This window comes from Schistocerca americana, chromosome 10, assembly GCF_021461395.2.
Source record: "Schistocerca americana isolate TAMUIC-IGC-003095 chromosome 10, iqSchAmer2.1, whole genome shotgun sequence".
In the NCBI taxonomy this organism is placed as follows: Eukaryota; Metazoa; Arthropoda; class Insecta; order Orthoptera; family Acrididae; genus Schistocerca; species Schistocerca americana.
The window spans coordinates 171,451,565-171,473,678 of NC_060128.1; positions in this window are offsets into that span (position 1 = coordinate 171,451,565).

Here is a 22,114-nt window from a genome sequence, read left to right on the forward strand (position 1 = left end):
ATTCTGACCAGTTTCGTGTATCAAGGGGGATCAGCTCCGTCTTTTGCTAATTTTTTTGGTATAAATCTCTCAACTACTATCGATACTATTTCGTTGAATTCAAGCCACATCTGGTCTACACTTAAATTGTTAATTTGGAAGCAGTGGAAATTTTCTCTCAGGCAGTCGTCACTTGAATTTTTATCTGCTTTATTGAGTAGGTACATTTTTCGTTTATTTTTGGAGGATTTGGGGGTTACGATGTTCAATCTCACTATGACAACCTTGTGATCACTACTCCCTATATATCCGTCCAGATGCTCGTTATTAGCTCAGGATTATTTATTGCTAAGAGGTCACGTGTGTTTTCGCAACCGTTTACTACTTGCGTGGGCGCGTGAACTAACTGCTCGAATTAATTTTCAGAGAATGCGCTTAACACAATTTCGGTTGATGTTCCATGCGTATCTTAGGATAAATTAAAGTCACCACCAACTATAATTGTATGAGTCGGGTACGTGTTTGAGATTAAATTCAAGTTTTCTTTCAACCTTTCAACAATTGAGTTATTTGAGTTGGGAGGTCGGTAAAAGGATCCAATTATTATTTTGTTCCCGTTGCCAAGAATGACCTCCGCCCATACTAATTCGTAGGAACTATCTGCTTCAATTTCGCTACAAGATAAACTACTTCTATCAGCAAAAAACACCCCACCACCAACTGCGTTTAGCCTATCCTTTCGGAACACCGTTAGATGATTTCTGTTAGCGCTTGTAGCTCTGGTACTTTCCTAACACAACTACGACAATTCACAACTGTTGTACCGATGGTTCATGTATCTATGTTCTTCCTGTGTTCGGCCTGCACTTTTTGTGGCTGAAGCCCTTCTTGTGTTTCCCCGAGACCCTCTAACTTAAAAAACCGCTCAGTCCACGCCACACAGCCCCTGCTACCCTTGTAGCCGCCTCCTGCGTGTAGTGGACACCTGATCTATTCAGCGGAACCCGAAACCCAAATCACCCTTTTGCGCAAGTCGAGGAATCTGCAGCCTACACGGTCGCAGAACCGTCTGAGCCTCTACTCGGCTCTGTACCATAGGTTCTCAATCGATCCTGTCGACTATGCTTCAAATGGTCAGCTCTGCTTTCATCTTGCAAGCAAGGCTGGCAGCCTTTACCACTTCTGTTAGCCGCTCGAAACCAGAGAGAATCTCTTCTGATCCAAAGTGACACACATCATTGGTACCGACGTGAGCAACCACTTGCAGTTAGCTGCACCCTGTGCTCTTCATGACATCCGGGAGGACTCGTTCCACGTCTGGGATGACTCCACCTGGTATGCAAACGGAGGGCACATTGGTTTTCTTTCCCTTCTTGTAAGCCAAGTCCCTAAGGGGCCCCATAATGCGCCTAACGTTGGAACTCCCAACTACCAATAATCCCACCCTCTGTGATTGCCCGGATCTTGCTGGCTGAGTGGTTTCCTCTGAAACAGGACAGGCGACAGCATCCGGCTCAGCGACAGTGTCAGCCACAGACAGCACCTGGAACCTGCTTGTCAGACAAACCGGGGAGGCCTTACGTGCGGCCACCTGGGAAGTCTTTTGCAGCCTCCTTCGCCTGGGGGCGACCTCCCACTCGACCACAGGTGAGGGGTCAGCCTCAGTGCGAGCAGTAACTGTGCTCGCCACAAGTGAGAACCGATCGGAGGACTTGGAGGTGCTGCCCGTCCGTTGGATCTGCACGACTGGCCCACAACAGTGATACCCATCCACTTCAGCTTTAAGCTGTGTAACCGAAGCCATCACAGCCTGGAGCTGAGAGCGCATCTGCATACAGCCATCATAGTCCCTATCCATTTAAAGACTACGGAAAACTACACTACACAGACAATCAAGGGCAATCGACATGCGCTACGTAACGCTACTGTAGACGCGAACGAAAACGCAAGAACTGTGTCCATTACATTATATTAACACACACAGATTCAAAAATCGAACTATCAAAGCACTCAGGTGAAAATGAATAATTCGCTCCGGATTAGGAACTTGTAATGTATCGCAAAATCGGTTTACTTTCGGACGCAAACGAAAATGCAAGAACTGTGTCTATTAAATATTAAATTAACACGCAGAAACTCAAGAAACTAAACTAGCGAAACACTCAGATGAAACTATACAATTCGCTCCTGGTTAGGAACCAGTAAAATGTCACAAAATCGGTTACTTCCCTGTAGCTGCTTGTGTCTCGGCCGGTTGCTACTACGTGACTTTTTTCATCTTTCAAGACAGGCAAAATTTTGGGAAAGTGTTTGTAATATGGGTACCGGAAGAATTGTCAGCGCAGCATAAGGAACAATGAGTGGACATCTCTCGTAAACATTTGGCTCATCATCATCATCATCGAGAGAGAGAGATGGATAGTTTCAGCAAATCGTTACTGTAGATGAAACGTGGGTGCATCATCAGGGACCGGAAAGTTTGAAAATACCCATCGCCACTAGAAGTTAAGAGATATACACGTCAACCATCAGCTAGTAAGATTGTGCTAACACTATTCTGGGACGTGGAAGATGTGGTGTCCGTTCATTTCACCCCTAGAGGCGAAACTGTGAACAGTGAGAACTATTGTGCTGAGTTGCGAATTAAATTCGAATCTGCAATCAGATCCAAAAGTCGCGGAGAACTCCGAAAAGGTGTCATCCTCAGCGAGATAATGCTCAGCATCATTCTGCCACCGGACGGCCGTAACAATAAAGGAGCTGGGGTTCGAACTGCTGGAACACCCGCCATAGAGTCCAGATCTGGCTCCAGGCGATTTCCATATGTTTAGGCCAGTGAAGGAAGCGCTCGTGGAAGAAGATTTTCAGCCTATGCGGAAGTCACTGATGCGGTGTTAAATTGGTTACAAGTGCAACCGAAAATCTTTTTCACCGACGGAATGAAAACGTTGGACAAAGTGCATTGATGCGCGGGAAGGTTATTTAGAAAAGCAATGTATGTCTCGGCTTTCTGTCGTTAGAATAAATATTCCAATTCTAAAAAGTCCCTTTACTTTTTGACTCCCCTCGTAACTTAGCACCTTTTTTTTTAGTTTTTCAATCTACACTTCCACAATTAAACCTATTTGTCCGAGACTAGCAACACCTAGTTAAGAGATTTACCGTTCCATGCGTAGGCTGCCGTTGACACAACAACGCAAATGGCAGTGTTTGGAGTGGCGCTGTGACCGGAACCGTGCACTACAAAAAATGGCTCTGAGCACTATGGGACTTAACATCTGTGGTCATTAGTCCCCTAGAACTTAGAACTACTTAAACCTAACTAACCTAAGGACATCACACACATCCATGCCCGAGGGAGGATTCGAACCTGCGACGGACTACAAAACAATAGTATCATACTGTTTTCGTCAATGAATCGTGGTTTGCGCTAACCCGGACGAATATTCTAGGCGAGTATTTCGGTGAGCTGGGGAGAGGTACCAATATTCCAACATTTTTCTGAGCCACAGCAGTGTTACTACTGGTGTCATCGTGTGGCGAGCCATTGAGTATACCTTCAGGTCACAGCTGGTAATCACTGCGGGATCTCCGATGGCATCAGCGTTACGACATTGACTTTCTGCGTCCTCACGTTTTACCTCCCTTCTTACATTACCGTGGTGCCATTTTTCAACAGGACAATGCCAGTCTGCATATGGAACATGCCTCTACGAACTGGGAGCATAGTGCTGAGGTACTCCTGGGGCCAGCGTGATCCCCAGATCTGCCTCCTCTAGGACAAGTGTGGGACAAGCTGGGACATCAACTTCACCCCAGTGTCAGTTGGTTGGGTTGGGTTGTTTGGAGGAGGAGACCATACAGCGAGGTCATCGGTCTCATCGGATTAGGGAGGGGCGGGGAAGAAGTCGGCCGTGCCCTTTCAAAGGAACCGTCCGTGCATTTGCCTGGAGCGATTTAGGGAAATCACGGAGAACCTAAATCAGGATGGCCGGACGCGGAATTGAATCGTCGTCCTCCCGAATGGGAGTCCAGTGTGCTGACCACCGCGCCACCTCGCTCGGTTCCCAGTGCCAGTATTCAGGATATGGACGACCAGTCAAAACAGTTGTGCCCCAGGTATCTTCACGGAGGTGAGGGAGGGAGGGGATGCAACGGCCTTAAATCACACTTCCCAACCGAATCGGTGTGTGCATCCAGGCCACAGGGCGCGCAACGTCTTGCTGAAAAGTCGGCTGATACAGTTCTTTGAAAATTTGACTCGATTTTGCGATCACCGAAATAACAACACATACATTCTCAATCCTCCCCCCATGAACCATGGACCTTGCCATTGGTGGGGAGGCTTGCGTGCCTCAGCGATACAGATAGCCGTACCGTAGGTGCAACCACAACGGAGGGGTATCTGTTGAGACGCCAGACAAACGTGTGGTTCCTGAAGAGGGGCAGCAGGCTTTTCAATAGTTGCAGGGGCAACAGTCTGGATGATTGACTGATCTGGCCTTGTAACACAAACCAAAACGGCCTTGCTGTGCTGGTACTGCGAACGGCTGAAAGCAAGAGGAAACCACAGCCGTAATTTTTCTCGAGGGCATGCTGCTTTACTGTATGGTTAAATGATGATGGCGTCCTCTTGGGTAAAATATTCCGGCGGTAAAATAGTCCCCCATTCAAATCTCCGGGCGGGGACTACTCAAGAGGACGTCGTTATCAGGAGAGGAAACAAAAGAAAAATTCTGAGTAGGTATTAAGATCCATGGAGGAGAAATGAAAACCTTAAGGTTCGCCGATGACATTGTAATGCTGTCAGAGACAGCAAAGGACTTGGAAGAGTAGTTGAACGGAATGGACAGCGCCTTGAAAGGAGGATATAAGATGAACATCAGCAAAACCAAAACAAGGATAATGGAATGTAGTGGAGTTAACTCGGGTGATGCTGAGGGAATTAGATTAGGAAATGAGACACTTAAAGTAGTAAAGGAGTTTTGCTATTTGGAGAGCAAAATAACTGATGATGGGCGAAGTAGAGAGGATATAAAAAGTAGACTGGCAATGGCAAGGAAAGCGTTTCTGAAGAAGAGAAATTTGTTAACATCGAGTATAGATTAAGTGTCAGGAAGTCGTTTCTGAAAGTATTTGTATGGACGATAAATAGTGAGGACGAAACGTGGACGATAAATAGTTTAGACAAGCGGAGGATATAAGCTTTCGAAATGTGGTGCTACAGAAGAATACTGAAGATTAGATGGGTAGATCACATAACTAATGAGTAGGTATTGAATAGAATTGGGGAAAAGTGGAGTTTGTGGCACAAGTTGACTAGAACAAGGGATCGGTTGGTAGGACATGTTCTGAGGCATCAAGGGATAACCAGTTTAGTATTGGAGGGCAGCGTGGAGGGTAAAAATCGTAGAGGGAGACCAAGAGATGAATACACTAAGCAAACTCAGAAAGATGGTATGGGAGATGAAGAAGCTTGCACAGGATAGAGTAGCATGGAGAGCTGCATCAAACCAGTCTCAGGACTGAAGACCACAAGAACAACGCATTCTCAACTCGTGAAGTTTCATTTCGTTTGCTCGTTCGCATCTGGGTGCTTCACTTCTTTTGACTGGTGATGTAAGCTATCCACAGTAGTTGTGGATTTGGAGTTCTACAGTATTAATGGGGGCTCGTATTAATACCATTTGAGATCTACATAGAAAGATACGTGGTGGAAGTGGATCTTGAACAGAGTTCTTCGAGACAAGGTACGAATGGCAGGAAATGAATTTTCCACTTTATAACGGCGTAAAACAGCAGTGATTTCACCGAGTGTGTAGTGAAGTCCGTACTCGATATTCTGCGAATTTTCGGAAGGTCAGAGATTACTGCCACACGTGATCCGGCCGGCGGCTAGCAACGTCGAAATTGGAGTCGTGTTGCCCGCACTTGGCCGTAGAATTACCCGTACAATACTTTAACGGCCGTTTTTACGCCTACTCACAATCTCGCATTACGAGTGAGTCGCCTCGAGTCCTCGTATCTAAACGCTGCAGGAAACACTCTCAAAGACACTCAGTTTTTTTTTGTCTGCTTAGGAAGCACAACTGTTGTATGCTATTTGTTACAATTTTATATATACTGCTGTTGGGCCTGCACCTCAGTCTATATAGACACTCCGCAAGCCACCACACGGCGTAATGTGGAAGGTACCTTCTATCACTACTTAGAACTATATATTAGTACCTTCAGCTACTGACGGGCGTTGATATATATCAACGGGGACATGTGAAAATGTGTGCCCCGACTGGGACTCGAAACCGGGATCTCCGGCTTACATGGCAGATACTCTATCCATCTGAGCCACCTAGGGCACAGAGGATAGTGCGACTGCAGGAAGTATCTCGTGCACGCCTCCCGTGTGACCCACATTCTCACCTTATGTGTGAACTGTGGACGGATGAATTTTCTTTTATTGCTTATTTAATTTAATATTTGATTCTGTATATTTCTAAACTGAGGGAGTCAAATTTTTCTTCAGTTTTTGTTCGATTTTTTCGCTTATTACAAGAAGTAATAGGAACAAAAACCGACAATCAGTTATTTCATAAACCATTTATATTGAGCGGTTTTATCACTCAGGTTAAACTGGCGTGAAAAAAAAGATATCAAGGAAAACCGGTTGTTTCAGCGATAACCGCCATCCCTAGACCAGATTGCCCTCACAGCTTCACTTCCGCCTTCCAGACTGCACAGAAGCGCTGCCGCATATCTTGCGGCACGAACGCTCCTGGAAGAAGAGGTACTGCGGAGAACTGGCTTGACCACATCGCCGGCCTATGTGGCCGAGAGGTTCTAGGACCTTCAGTACGGAACCGCGCTGCTGCTATAGCCGCAGGTTCGAATGCTGCCTCGGGCATGGATGTGTGTGATGTCCTTAGGTTAGTTAGGTTTAAGTAGTTTTAAGTCTAGGGGACTGATGACCTCGGATGTTAAGTCCCATAGTGCTTAGAGCCATTTGAACCATTTGACCACATCCTGAGGAATGGTTTCCGGAATGAATTTTCACTCTGCCGCAGAGTGTGGGTTGATTTGAAACTTCACTTTCGAGAATAGGAAGTAAAGGTCTCAAGACGGGTTCTGAGTCGTGCTCGAGTAGCTCAGTTGGTGGAGCATTTGCCCGCGAAAGGAAAGGTACCGGGTTCGAGTCCTGGTCCACTATACAGTGTTGATCTGCCTGGAAGTTTCATATCAGAACACAACCCGCTGTAGAGTGAAAGATTCGATTTGGAAAACTTCAAACTCCAGGACCTCCCCCACTAACTCCGAAGCGACCAGTATGCGAGAAAATAGTAACCACATGGTGGTGAGGTAGTTGACAGCAAGTACTGCAGAGTGAGAATCAGACAGCTGTGAAGAGATGGCCCGTACACAGAGGCTGTACACGCGGCGTGTGATGCGGGGTTATCAGCGCGTTTATTTGAGGTCGCGGCACGCGGAACATTACGGCGGTTTAATAGTGGGTGCTTGCGGGCACAATACAATACAATACAATCACGCAGTTTCCCACACCCGCACCCATACCCGCACCGCCGTCCCTCGAACGTTTATGTCTTCGCGGAACAGCGGCCGTGCTATCTCACACGTTCACAGAAAGTCAACTCACCGTAACGTAACAACTCGATGCCGGCCGAGCTGCTGCGGTCTAATAATCCTACTGCTGCGAGACAATGCCAATTGAGGCATCCCAATAGAGTGACAGCGTCGTAGCGTTTACGCCAGAGGAACGGGGATTGAGAAAGACGCAATGACAACGAGATATAGGGCGAGAGAGAGAGGAAGAGGAAGAGAGAGGTGGGAGCGAGGGAAACTAACGGAAAAATAGATGTAAAGTAGAGGAATAGAGGTAGTAAGGAAGAGGGGTAGGGAGAGAGACAGAGAGAGAGAGAGTGGGAGGGAGAGGAAATAAGAGGGTGGAGAGGAGAAGTAGAGAAATAGAGGCAGTAAGGGAGAGGGAGCAAGAAAGAGAGAGAAAGAGGAAGAAAGAGTAATGAAGAAGATGGCTGGTTCAAATGGCTCTGAGCACTATGGGACTCAACTGCTGAGGTCATTAGTCCCCTAGAACTTAGAACTAGTTAAACCTAACTAACCTAAGGACATCACAAACATCCATGCCCGAGGCAGGATTCGAACCTGCGACCGTAGCGGTCTTGCGGTTAATGAAGAAGAAAGAAGAAAAATATATTAAGGAAGAAGGAGAGGGAGAAGACTGAAAAAGACTGAGAAAGACAGAGACTGGTAGAGGAAGGGAGGCAGGAAGAGGAAGAGAGAAAAAAGAGAGTGAGGGAGAGAAAGACAGAGATGTAAAGAGAAAAGAGGGAGAGAATGACAGAAGACAGAAGAGGAGAGAGAGAGACAGAGTGAGAGAGAGACAGAGTGAGTGAGAGAGAGAGAGAGAGTGAGGGGGGGGGAGAGAAAGAGTTTGGGGAAGGGAGGAAGAGTAACAGAGAGAGAGAGAGAGAGAGAGAGAATGGGAGATGTAAAATAGAGATAGTAAGGGCAGGAAGGGAGACAGAGAAAGGGAGAGGAAATAAGAGGGTGGAGAGAAAAAGTAGAGAAATAGAGATAGTAATGGAGAGAGAGATGGAGCAAGAAAGAGAGAGACAGAGAGAGAGAGAGACAGAGTGAGTGAGTGAGAGAGAGAGAGAGAGAGAGTTAGAGAGAGAGGGAGAGAGAGAGAGAGGAGAAAGAGTGAATGGAGACTAACAGAGATAGGAAGAAAGGGAAATGAAAAGGAAAGAAACAGTGGTAAATAGGCTGAAAAATCAGCCAACCAGTTGCAAACAAAGGTTTATTAGCCATTGTCCTAGGTTTCGAAATTTGTAAAAATATCTTCTTCAGAAGGCATCGGCCTTGTTACAAGTAGAGAAACATAGGTCAAGTGCTAATAAACCTTTATTTGCAAATGGTTGGCTGATTTTTCAGCCTCTTCAGGTCTACACAGTTGCTGTTTTGCAGCCATGTTTAAGGTTTAGAAATAGAGATAGTGAGGAGGAGGGACAGGGAGGGAGTCTGAGAGAGAAAGGGAGAGGAAATAAGAGGGTGGAGATGAAAAGTAGAGAAATACAGGTAGTAAGGGAGAGAGAGATGGAGCAAGAAAGAGGGAGTGAGAGGAAGAAAGAGAAATGGGGAAGAAAGAAGAAAGATATATTCAGGAAAAGGGGGAGGGGGAGACTGAAGAAGACAGAGAGAGACATGCAGACAGACAGAGGCAGAAGAAGGGAGAGAGGAAGAGGGAAAGAGGAAAACGAGGTCGAATAAGGAGTAAACAGAAAAGAGGGAGAGCATGACAGAAGAGGAGAGAGAGAGGGAGGGAGAGAGAGACAGACAGACAGACAGATTGAAGGAAACAAATAGAGACAGAAATAGAAGGATTATCAGAATGAAACCCATGCTCTGTACCCATGCTTGCAGGAAATAATAATGAACTGAAATGTTGCGCCCTGTTATATGAACACAGTTTTAGTTACAAGGTGATTCCGTGATGACGTCAAAAGCTTACAGGGATGATGGGGAGGGATAAATACAACAATCTGAGGTAAGGAACCCTGGTCCACAAACGACCGAGTTGAATACCGCAAATGAAAATCTTTCTGATACGCCTGACAGTGGACGTCTTCTACTGCAACATCTTTGCTTTTCATATTTTGGGCGTAGATGGAAGAGACCAAGACATGAAAAATATGCCGAGTAAACATGGGCTCTAAAGCGCATACCTTAAGACCTATGAGAACTTGTTCCATAGAAGAGACGTTTATCACAATATCAATGATGAACAAGTACTCATAGCACTTAAGGTATGCTTATGTTTACTCGACATTTTTTCCTTGTTTTTATCCAAACTACCTCCTCCCAAAATAGGAAAAGCAAAGAGCTTGCAGCAGAAAAGGTCCACCTATAGCTTTTGTTTCGGTCGCTTCCGGACTTTTGTCTCTTACGACAAATTTATACATTTACCCCACTCCATCAAACCTGGAAGTTTGTAACATCATCAAGGAACCATCCCGAATATTTGACAAACATGTTTCGCTACAGATGCCACGTTCGTGACGAAACATGTTGAGGAATATAACTAGAATTGTGTTCTTGGAACATGGCGGACCATTTTAATTCATTATTCGACAGAGAGGTATTTGACCGAGTATATCATCGACGCGTTCTAAGCAAAATACGTCCGCACAGGGTACCTAACCAGGTCTGCGACTGAACAGGAATTTTCCTGAGACGCAGGCCGCAGTACGTCAGCCTGTATGGAGAGCCACCTACACACAGTCCCCGGAGTAATATCTGGTGCAGGGCTGTTCAGTGGGGAGTCCCGCGGCTCCACGGCCCCATGATGTATACTCGTGGTGCCCTCCATAAGCAAACGTCAAGTCTGACTATTTATAATATTAAATAAAATTGAAGTCATCGGTCCAGTAACCAGAAATGTCTACTTGCGGCCGAAAATCAGATTTTACCACCGATGCATAGTTTGGAAATTGCTTGACTGTGCGGTGCGAAAATGACCATGGGACCAATTCAGGGTAACGTAGCGAATGGACTTTTGATGTTGGCTGTTTGGGACAAGCTTTGTCATTTCAGCGAATACTAGTCAGATTCTGGGATGTGAAGTATGTCCAACAAGTTCACTGTGGTTACTATTACACAAGATCTAGTTTTGAACTTCTCGTCCCAACGAAAAAACCTGTCTCGGTGTTACATTAAGAGTGTTCATAATACGAAATTTACCATTTCAAAAGACAGATTCTGTGGGTACTTCTCCGCACACACGTACGTAATTCGTTGCAGTGCATCATTATTACAACTTGTGTATCATTCAGAAAGCATCAGCTACATTCACTTTTCCTGAAAACTTTACAAAGTGCCGCTACCAGTTGAACCTGAGAAATATAAAGATGCCACGAAGCTTGACAGCCAGCCCTCAGACGTGGAATTTTATTATAAGGTAGCCTGTGAACGAAATGGTACGGATGCTACTCACAGTTCATCTGAAAGGGAAGCACAGTGAACTTCTTATCAACAACTTCTATTGGGGTATCCTTTTCTTGTAATTATCAGACTCAAAATAATATTTAGTAACCTGTAAAGAGCTAATGATTGTTGTTTCTCAAGTTAATTGTTTATTTTTGACATCTTATTCAATAATTAAAGTAGATTGTTGCAAGAACAAAGCAAGTCCATTTTTTTTCAATTCGGTAATTCAAATTCCCCATGAACCATGGACCTTGCCGTTGGTGGGGAGGCTTGCGTGCCTCAGCGATACAGATAGACGTACCGTAGGTGCAACCACAATAGAGGGGTTTCTGTTGAGAGGCCAGACAAACGTGTGGTTCCTGAAGAGGGGCAGCAGCCTTTTCAGTAGTTACAGGTGCAACAGTCTGGATGATTGACTGATCTGGCCTTGTAACACTAACCAAAACGGCCTTGCTGTGCTGGTACTGCGAACAGCTGAAAGCAAGGGGAAACTACAGCCGTGATTTTTTCCGCGGGCATGCAGCTTTAATGTATGGTTAAATGATGATGGCGTCCTCTTGGGTAAAATATTCCGGAGGTAAAATAGTCCCCCATTAGGATCTCCGGGCGGGGGCTACTAAGGAGGACGTTGTTATCAGAAGAAAGAAAACTGACGTTCTACGGATCGGAGCGTGGAATGTCGGATCCCTTAATCGGGCAGGTATGTTAGAAAATTTAAAAAGGGAAATGGATAGATTAAAGATAGATATAGTAGGAATTAGTGAAGTTCGGTGGCAGGAGGAACAAGACTTTTGGTCAGGTGAATACAGGGTTATAAATACAAAATCAAATAGGGGAAATGCAGGAGTAGGTTTAATAATGAATAAAAAAATAGGAGTGCGGATAAGTTACTACACACAGCATAGTGAGCGCACTATTGTGGCCAAGATAGACACGAAACCCACGCCTACTACAGTAGTACAAGTTTATATGCCAACTAGCTCTACAGATGATGAAGAAATTGATGAAGTGTATGATGAGATAAAAGAAATTATTCAGGTAGTGAAGGGAGACGAAAATTTAATAGTCATGGGTGACTGGAATTCGAGAGTAGGAAAAGAGAGAGAAGGAAACGTAGTAGGTGAATATGGAATGAAGTTAAGGTATGAAAGAGGAAGCCGCCTGGTAGAATTTTGCACAGAGCATAACTTAATCATAGCTAACACTTGGTTCAAGAATCATGAAAGAAGGTTGTATACATGGAAGAAGCCTGGAGCTACTGACAGGTTTCAGATAGATTATATAATGGTAAGACAGAGATTTAGGAACCAGGTTTTAAATTGTAAGACATTTCCAGGGGCAGATGTGGACTGTGACCACAATCTATTGGTTATAAACTGTAGATCAAAACTGAAGAAACTGCAAAAAGGTGGGAATTTGAGGAGATGGGACCTGGATAAACTGAAAGAACCAGAGGTTGTACAGAGCTTCAGGGAGAGTATTAGGGAACGATTGACAAGAATGGGGGAAACAGAACCAGAGGTTGTACAGAGCTTCAGGGAGAGTATTAGGGAACGATTGACAAGAATGGGGGAAACAAACACATTAGAAGAAGAATGGGTAGCTTTGAGAGATGAAATAGTAAAGGTAGCAGAGGATCAAGTAGGTAACAAGACGAGGGCTAATAGAAATCCTTGGGTAACAGAAGATATATTGAATTTGATTGATGAAAGGTGAAAATATAAAAATGCAGTAAATGAAGCAGGCAAAAAGGAATACAAACGTCTCAAAAATGAGTTCGACGGAAAGTGCAAAATGGCTAAGCAGGGCTGGATAGAAGACAAATGTAAGGACGTAGGGGCGCATATCACTAGGGGTAAGATAGATACTGCCTGCAGGAAAATTAAAGAGACCTTTGGAGAAAAGATAACCACTTGTATGAATATCAAGAGCTCAGATGGAAACCCAGTTCTAAGCAAAGAAGGGAAAGCAGAAAGGTGGAAGGAATATATAGAGGGTCTATACAAGGGCGATGTACTTGAGGACAATATTATGGAAATGGAAGAAAATGTAGATGAAGATGAAATAGGAGATATGATACTGCGTGAAGAGTTTGACAGAGCAATGAAAGACCTAAGTCGAAACAAGTCCCCGGGAGTATACAACATTCCATTAGAACTACTGACAGCCTAGGGAGAGCCAGGCCTAACAAAACTCTACCATCTAGTGAGCAAGATGTATGATACAGGCGAAATACCCTCAGACTTCAAGACGAATATAATAATTCCAATCCCAAAGAAGGCCGGTGTTGACGGATGTGAAAATTACCGAACTGTCAGTTTAATAAGCCACAGCTGCAAAATACTAACACGAATTCTTTGCAGACGTATGGAAAAACTGGTAGAAGCTGACCTCGGGGAAGATCAGTTTGGATTCCATAGAAATGTTGGAACATGTGAGGCAATACTGACCCTACGACTTATCTTAGAAAATAGATTAAGGAAAGACAAATCTACGTTTCTAGAATTTGTAGACTTAGAGAAAGCTTTTGACAACGTTGACTGGAATACTCACTTACAAACTCTAAAGGTGGCAGGGGTAAAATACAGGGAGCGAAAGGCTATTTACAATTTGTGCAGAAGCCAGATGGCAGTTACAAGAGTCGAGGGGCATCAAAGGGAAGCAGTGGTTGAGAAGGGAGTGAGACAGGGTTGTAGCCTCTCCCCAATGTTATTCAATCTGTATATTGAGCAAGCAGTAAGGGAAACAAAAGAAAAATTCGGAGTAGGAATTAAAATCCATGGAGAAGAAATAAAAACTTTGGGGTTCGCCGATGACATTGTAATTCTGTCAGAGACAGCAAAGGACTTGGAAGAGCAGCTGAACGGAATGGACAATGTCTTGAAAGGAGGATATAAGATGAACACCAACAGAAGCAGAATGAGGATAATGGAATGTAGTCGAATTAAATTGGTAGGAAATGAAAGGCTTAAAGTAGTAAATGAAACTGCTATTTGGGAAGCAAAATAACTGATGATGGTCGAAGTAGAGAGGATATAAAATGTATACTGGCAATGGCAAGGAAAGCGTTTCTGAAGAAGAGAAATTTGTTAACATCGAGTATAGATTTAAGTGTCAGGAAGTCGTTTCTGAAAGTATTTGTATGGAGTGTAGCCATATATGGAAGTGAATGTGGACGATAAATGGTTTAAACAAGAAGATAATAGAAGTTTTCGAAATGTGGTGTTACAGAAGAATGCTGAAGATTAGATGGGTAGATCACATAACTAATGAGGAGGTATTGAATAGAATTGGAGAGAAGAGAAATTTGTGGCACAACTTGACTAGAAGAAGGGATCGGTTTGTAGAATATATTCTGAGGCATCAAGGGATCACCAATTTAGTATTGGAGGGCAGCGCGGAGGGTAAAAATCGTAGAGGGAGACCAAGAGATGAATACACTAAACATATTCAGAAGGATGTAGTTTGCAGTAGGTACTGGAAGATGAAGAAGCTTGCACAGGATAGAGTAGCATGGAGAGCTGCATCAAACCAGTCTCAGGACTGAAGACCACAACAACATTATAATAAAGCTTGAAACTTCCTGGCAGATGAAAACTGTGTGCCGGGTCGAGACTCGAACGCAGGACCTTTGCCTTTCGCGGGCAAATGCTCTACCAACGGAGCTACCCAATTACGACTCTCGCCCCGTTCTCACAGCTTCACTTCTGCCAGTACCTCCTCTTCTACCTTCCAAACTTTACAGAAGCTCTCCTGCGAACTGGAATCTGGAATCATAATAAATCTTGTATATGTAGAAAGCTACTACGCGGTCTTGGGGGTCCAATTAAAAGTTGGGAAAAGACAAGATCGATTAATAACGTTTTTCAGTTTTTGGACAGGTTATTTTGCATTTCACTCTAAAGGATGTAAACGTAACTCACTGGTTTTTGCACCATTTCAGAACAAATTGGTTTTTTTTTGTGTACTCGAAGCTTTACTTATTATTTCCCACAGCAAATATTAGACCTCAATTTTGGAAACTTGGAGACAGGATTACATTAATCCCAACAAAGCTTTGTCACAAACAATAAGTTCGCTCTTCTTGAATATTTTTGTTTCTACCGATAGATTCTTCTTGTACAATATTTCTTGCGCTATCCAGTATAACTCGAGAGCTTGTGATTGTACGTGAGTGTACGTTAAGTTACGTTTCCTGTGTGTGATTGACTATTCTTAATACAAAATGGGTAAAAGTCACAGAACTTGCACTTCTAACAGTGTTTGGGAGGAACAGCATAATTTTGTCGGATTCAGAGGAAAACCCGTGTGTTTATTGCGTAATAGTAGTGTCTGTTGCCAAAAAAAAGTAATGTAGAACGTCTTTTTTCGACAAACCACACAAACTTTAATAGTTACTTTTCTGTTATTCCGAAACTCGAAAATGTACGTAAAGAAGCAGTTGTCAGTGCCGCGGAATCTCTGTTAGGGAATCGCAAAGATAAATCTGCGCGTATGTGTTCTATAAATGGTTTTCAGTTACATCACTGAACTGTTGCTAGACGTGTTGAGCAGATTTATAAGGCTTCACAATCTGAGTTATATCAGGACCTGCAATCGTCTGAATATTTTTCGTTTCAGTGTAGTGACCTTTCATGATTTCACGGTTAAGGAGGAGTTTCTAACATTGCTCCCACTTCATGACTATATATTTTATTCCAGAATTTTCCGAAACATAGCAGCTTTCCACACTCTAAACTTATCGCTATAACGACGCCTTCACTCCCCGGAAACAATAATGGGTTTCTTGCTTTTGATGCTAAACATGATTCATACCAGAAAATTTCTTTTTTATCGCTGTATTATCCACCAGGAAACTTTATGTGCAAGGTTTTTCAAGTTTGGCCGTGTGAGGAAACTTGTAGCTCTTCCAGCAAATTACATCCGATCATGTTTTACAAGTCACCGAATGTTCAGAAATCTTTTGAATACATCAGATTCTTAGGACGGTTATACAATTCTTCATGCAGACGTAAGGTGGATTGGTAGAAAAAAGTCTGGAACGATTATGCAGTCTTCTGGACAGTATAATAGAGTTTCTCAAATCATAAACTTGTCAAGAACATGCCGAAATACCATGGCTCTTTGATTTAGCTTTCCTGGCAGATATCACCTCAGAATTAAGGGAGCTAAACCTCCAATTGCAAGTGGAGACTTGTAAAATTTGTCACGAAAAGTACAATAAACGCTTTTCAGAGGAAACTAAAATTATGGATTGCACATTTAAAAAGAAATTCCCCAGCACACTCCCTAGCATTGAATTTTATTATGGAAACCGTAAATGTCTACGAATGTGATTATCTACCTTTTGTTAATCATCTCGAAACCCTAGTCACAGAATATAGTAACAGGTTTTGGCAGTTTATTGATTATGTTTATTGATAATTCATACGTTTGAGCTGACATTACTGAATGTCGACGTAAGACATGTGAGATCTTCGGAAATTGTAATCTTGAGGAATTACAAAAGGAAATTTTAAATCTTGAAGAAGATGTATCTTTGAAATCATGTTTTGAAATTTTAAGCAGTGTACAGATTGTGGTGGACAGAAATAAATATCCCATGGTCGATAGTGTTGCTTTGAAAACTTATTTATTCATGTTTTCGCTCGACAAATCTTTGCGAGATCACATTTTCATCTATAAGCATCCTCGAGAATAAGTACTGATCCAGTCTGACAAGCTCACATCTAGATGAGCTGTTAAGAAGACATTGTTCCAACTACACACCCAATTTTTCTAAACCTGTAGCGAACATGCAGAGTCAGACATCACACTAATTATGTAAGTTGTAAATCCGAATAATTAAAATTGTTATTCTTTGGAATAATTTCACAGTATTATACGTTCGTAGTAGATGTAGTAACACTAAAATAGAGATTGTGATGGTGGCGGCACCACTTCAGGCGTGAGTTAAACGTGCCCAAGTAGTGCGTAATTTCTGAAATTTTTGGTGCTGGATCGCACCTCTTCAACCATACACACTCCCTTCCGCCCTCCCCCTCCCTCCCTCCCCCCCCCCCCCCCCACAACCACCAGCCATGAAAATCACAAGTTTCGATTTTATAAAATTTGTGATGGAACTTACAATGAGAAATAAATTTTTTACAAAACTAGAAGACCAATGCAAAAATTTCACACTTTTGTAGTTTTAAATTTCGACAGCATCTGAAACAAGTGTTGTCGTTGGAATAAGTATAGCTGTGGGAATGAGAAAACATCTTTAAAAATGAACCGAACGACCTGAATTAATAGTCATGAATCTATGATAGCTTCTTGTATACAAATTTAAATGGACATAATTTTGAACAAATTTGTCTACAGAGCATTACAATAGCTCGGTGTAAACGATATTTGTAGTAAGAATGTAATCTCAGTGTAGTTTTTGTTTTCATTTCCTTTAAAGAATTCAAAAACTTTAGTTGATTTAGTTATCCTTGGGAAGGATACACAAAATTGTCCTCGAATAAGGGCGGGATTTGGTAAGCAAAATCCTTCTCTTTGAAGCGTTTGTCCCTGCGACTTGTTTAAACTTATAGCAAACGCTATTTTAATAGACAACTGTCTTCTTGTTAGTTGAAAAGGCATATTTGGATGAGATGGTGTGAAGTTAATCCGTGGTATTACAACAGTTTTCTAGGTGTCAATCAGCTAAGAATTAATTGTAAATTCATGAGTCGGTCCATTGATTAAACCCTGTTTAGCGTTGTTGTGTTGTTCAAGGGATGTTTCATGAGGAATACGAATATCAAATAGGAAGAAGTAAAGAAATGCGAAATGTATAGGTTAGAACGTAGTGTTCGCTTCTTACTTGATACATCGCTAAGGCCACAGTAACCACTAACTGTATTTTAAGATTTTAATTGCGCTTTATATATGCAAATTAGGCTGTATCAGCAATAGGTAAATCACAATTCAAGGCGACAGTGAGGGGTATCTTTGTCGTTTCGGAAACTATGTTCGTTTAGAGAAATCAACCTAAAGGACGGGCAGAGAGAATGTACTACCGCAACTGTTACGGTCATTATCTAGGACAATGCTGTATACAAATCATTCAGTTAATAAGTACTTTAAAACAAATAAAATGGTATTTGTGATGAGATAATATCAAAAGGGAGTTTCTTATTGGTGCTTAACAAGTTACGTTTGTAAAATATAGGTATGAAGCTGGGCATCCATGATGACTTTTCCGTATGATAGTTAAAAATCTCTTTTACATTAAAGTTTTCCATAAATAGTATGTTTTGGCCCAAAATCGGTGTGCAATGTCAGAAGACGGTTAAAAAACCTTTCTAACGGCACCTCATTCATCCCTGTACGAGTAGTATGTGTTGAAAAAAAGGGGTGTTACCTTAAGAAGTAGTTTATATGAAACTGCTCTGAAATTCAGTTTAAAAAAAAAAAAAAACAATTTATTATAATTAAGAGAATAATGGTTCAAATGGCTCTGAGCACTATGGGACTTAACATCTGAGGTCATCAGTCCCCTAGAACTTAGAACTACTTAAACCTAACTAACCTAAGGACATCACACACATCCATGCCCGAGGCAGGACCGTAGCGGTCGCGCGGTTCCAGACTGAAGCGCCTAGAACCGCTCGACCACACTGGCCGGCAATAAAGAGAATAAAACCACAAGATTTAGCCACAAGATTTAATACAGAGAACAGGTACTACCGTCTGTCCCAGTTACAGTGTTACTTTGTTCTCTAGTTCTGCTCGATACGTATCGGCACAAACCGATAGTCTTCGTGCTATGACGTCACGTTTTGAACTGCTACCAGCAGCAACGTCCGTACAGCTGCACGGTGGCTGCTCGGCGAACGTGTGTCCAGTTGTAACTACGAGTAATAAAGCGCTCAGCGAAGAGTAACGGTGAATATATTAGTGGTCCATTGGAGTCACCCACATTCCCGACACTGTGTCACGTTCACTGATCGAAGCACAGCGGCAAATTACAGCTACGTTGCGGTTTGGTACACGTGTACTGTTCTAAATCTCCAGTGCCGGCTTGTTCAGCGAGTCCAAAAAAAAAATACTGGGAGGTTCCGGAACGCCGTTCCAGCGCGGTCTGTAAGAAATTCAGTCCCGTGGGTGAGTAAGTTGCACAGCACTGGTGTGTTGTGTCCCGGGAGAGTATGATAGGACCGTTGCTTTTCATGTCGTACAGTACTGACTTAGAGGATAGTATTAGTTCCAGTCCAAGCGTTTTCCAGAACTGATGCAGTTATCCATGAGTAAATGGCATACAACGAGCAGGCGCTGCCTGCGGGTTGAGCGACTGTTAAAAGTAAGTTTTCGAATACAGCCGCAAGTCGCACTTTGTATTTTTTATTGACCGGTTTCGATCATCAAATGAACAAGAGCATAAGAATATACAGTTTAAAGTTGGCTGACAGCTCCAAAGATTCATCTGGCTGCACTATAGTACTTCAACTTACATTTAAAGTACAGCAGTAAATGAAGACATCGACATTGACAGCTCCAAAGACGAAATCGACTGCACAATAATACTTGTAACGTCCGTTGTCCAAAGATAATTTACATCTACAGAAAACGAAAGTTACATTAATTGCCTCTTTTGTGAACGTGCATGTAAACTTTGGCGCTGTCATTGTCAATGTCATGATTTACTACTGTATTTCAAAAGTAAGTTTAAGTACTATAGCACAGACAGATTAATCTTTAGAGCTGTCAGCCAACTTTAAACTGATATTCTGTTGATGCTCTTGTCCATTATAAGAGCGAAACCGGCCAATAAAAAATGCAAAGTGCGCCGTGTGCCTATTTTTGAAAACTTAAATTACATACACTAAATGTTGCAGTAATGTTCTGTTACAATGTATCAGTTTCGTTGGAATAGTATTAATTGGGTCTTAATATATAGGACCAGAATGTTGTGTACGGCTGCGGTCGCAGGTTAGAATCCTGTCTCGGGGGTGGATGTGTGATGTCCTTAGGTTAGTTAGGTTTAAGTAGTTCTAAGTTCTAGGGGACTGATGACGTCAGATGTTAAGTCCCACAGTGCTCAGAGCCATTTGTTGTGTACGTCACGAAACGTAAAAGCGTTGTACCCTCTGAGTACCTGAGTAATGAGACACAACTACAAGGTGATTCAACAAGATATGCAAGTATCTTAATATGTTATTCTGACAGTAAAACTAAAGAAAAAAGTTCAGACAAACTTACGTCCGCAAATGTTTAATTACGGAGTTACGGCTAATAAAAGATTTTGCCTGAAATTTAGCAACTTCGTTAATATGAAGACATCGCAAAACTGTACGAGGTTAAAGTAAAGCACGATCTCCATTTATTTTGTTGTTATTGGTCTGGTGAATCTAATAAAACATGTCCCAGGCGTGTATCTGCAGTAGTTTTCCAGAACATTCACAGAAGCAAAGATTATTATACAAGTAAATTTGATTACTTTCCATTAAGAATGTAGAAACGTTTATGTCATTGTTGACAACCGTTAGTGGGTTCTTTCAGTCGCTTCCTAACCTTGAAACGAGTTAGTTTTCTATATTGTTCAGTGAAAGAACATAATAACAACAATGTATCTAAGTGAAACCACATAGTAACTGTTGTAGTTTGTAGATTATTTATGAAATAGTGATGCCTTTCAAATTTACGACACAAGAATACGCCGATATGGTCTTAATTTACGGCAAATGTGATGGTAATGCTACGGCTGCAGTTAACGAATAGCACGTGCGTTATCCACCTCGGGGGATTCCGAATTCACGAACCATTAGCGGAGTATTTCAAATGTTACGGAAGACAGGTTCTCTACCTGGCCTTCATAATCAGTACGAGCGCTCGATACGTGAAGTCGACGATGAGGATATGGATGCAGTTCAACGTTGCCCGGTTACCAGTACATGATATATCTCTCAACGATTAGGCATTTCACAGTCTAAGGTATGGCGCTCACTGAAGTATAATAATCTGTATTCTTACCATAAACAAAAAATGCATCATTTACATCCGGGAGATCCTGCCCTTCGCTTGGAATTTAGCAAAAAAGAGAATTGTCCTTCTCCATGACAATGCAAGACCTCACCCGTGATATATTGGACAGTTTTGGCTGGGAAGTGTTAGACCACCCACAGTACAGTCCTGATCTTGCGCCAAGCGATTAGCATCTGTTCCTCCAACTCAAACAACACCTCAGTGGCAATCATTACAATGATGATGACGACGACGTGAAAATGGCAGTAAACTCTTGGTTATCGGAGTTGGCGGCAAGTTTTTGTGAAGAGGGTATTTTGAAATTGGCTGAGAGGCATGATACGTGTTTCAACAAACTTGGCAACTATGTCGAAAAAATAGAGTGAAGTATGTACTTTCTGAAAATAATTTACTTTTTTGAAATAACCTTTGTTTGTGTACTTACGTTCAAACGGACCTTACCTAAAAAATAAGCCTTGTATGTAATGAATTTATCCTCTTTCTCGTGTCCACAGGTGGATCATGTGAGTGCTTCAGCATTTACCTGACATCATATTTCTTTTCCTTTGGCAATTGTGATCTCTTGGGAACCATCTATGTTACCTACTGTAAGGTGGCAGAATAAATGAAGGTCAATTTCGCACCTTACATAAGCATTTTATAAATCGTAATGGGAAGGTAAATATGACGCCTACCTTACTTTAGCGGTAATGTGCAGATTTTCATGTTGTTGTGGTCTTCAGTCCAGAGACTGGTTTGATGCAGCTCTCCATGCTACTCTATCCTGTGCAAACTTCTTCATCTCCCAGTACCTACTGCAACCTACATCCTTCTGATCTGTTTAGTGTATTCATCTCTTGGTCTCTCTCTACTATTTTTACCCTCCGCGCTGCCCTCCAATGCTAAATTGGTGATCCCTTGATGCCTCAGAATATATCCTACCAGCTGATCCCTTCTTCTAGTCAAGTTGTGCCACAAATTTCTCTTCTGCCCAATTCTATTCAATACCTACCCATTAGTTATGTGATCTACCCATCTGATCTTCAGCATTCTTCTGTAGCACCACATTTCGAAAACTTCTATTCTCTTTTTGCCCAAATTATTTATCGTCCACGTTTCACTTCCA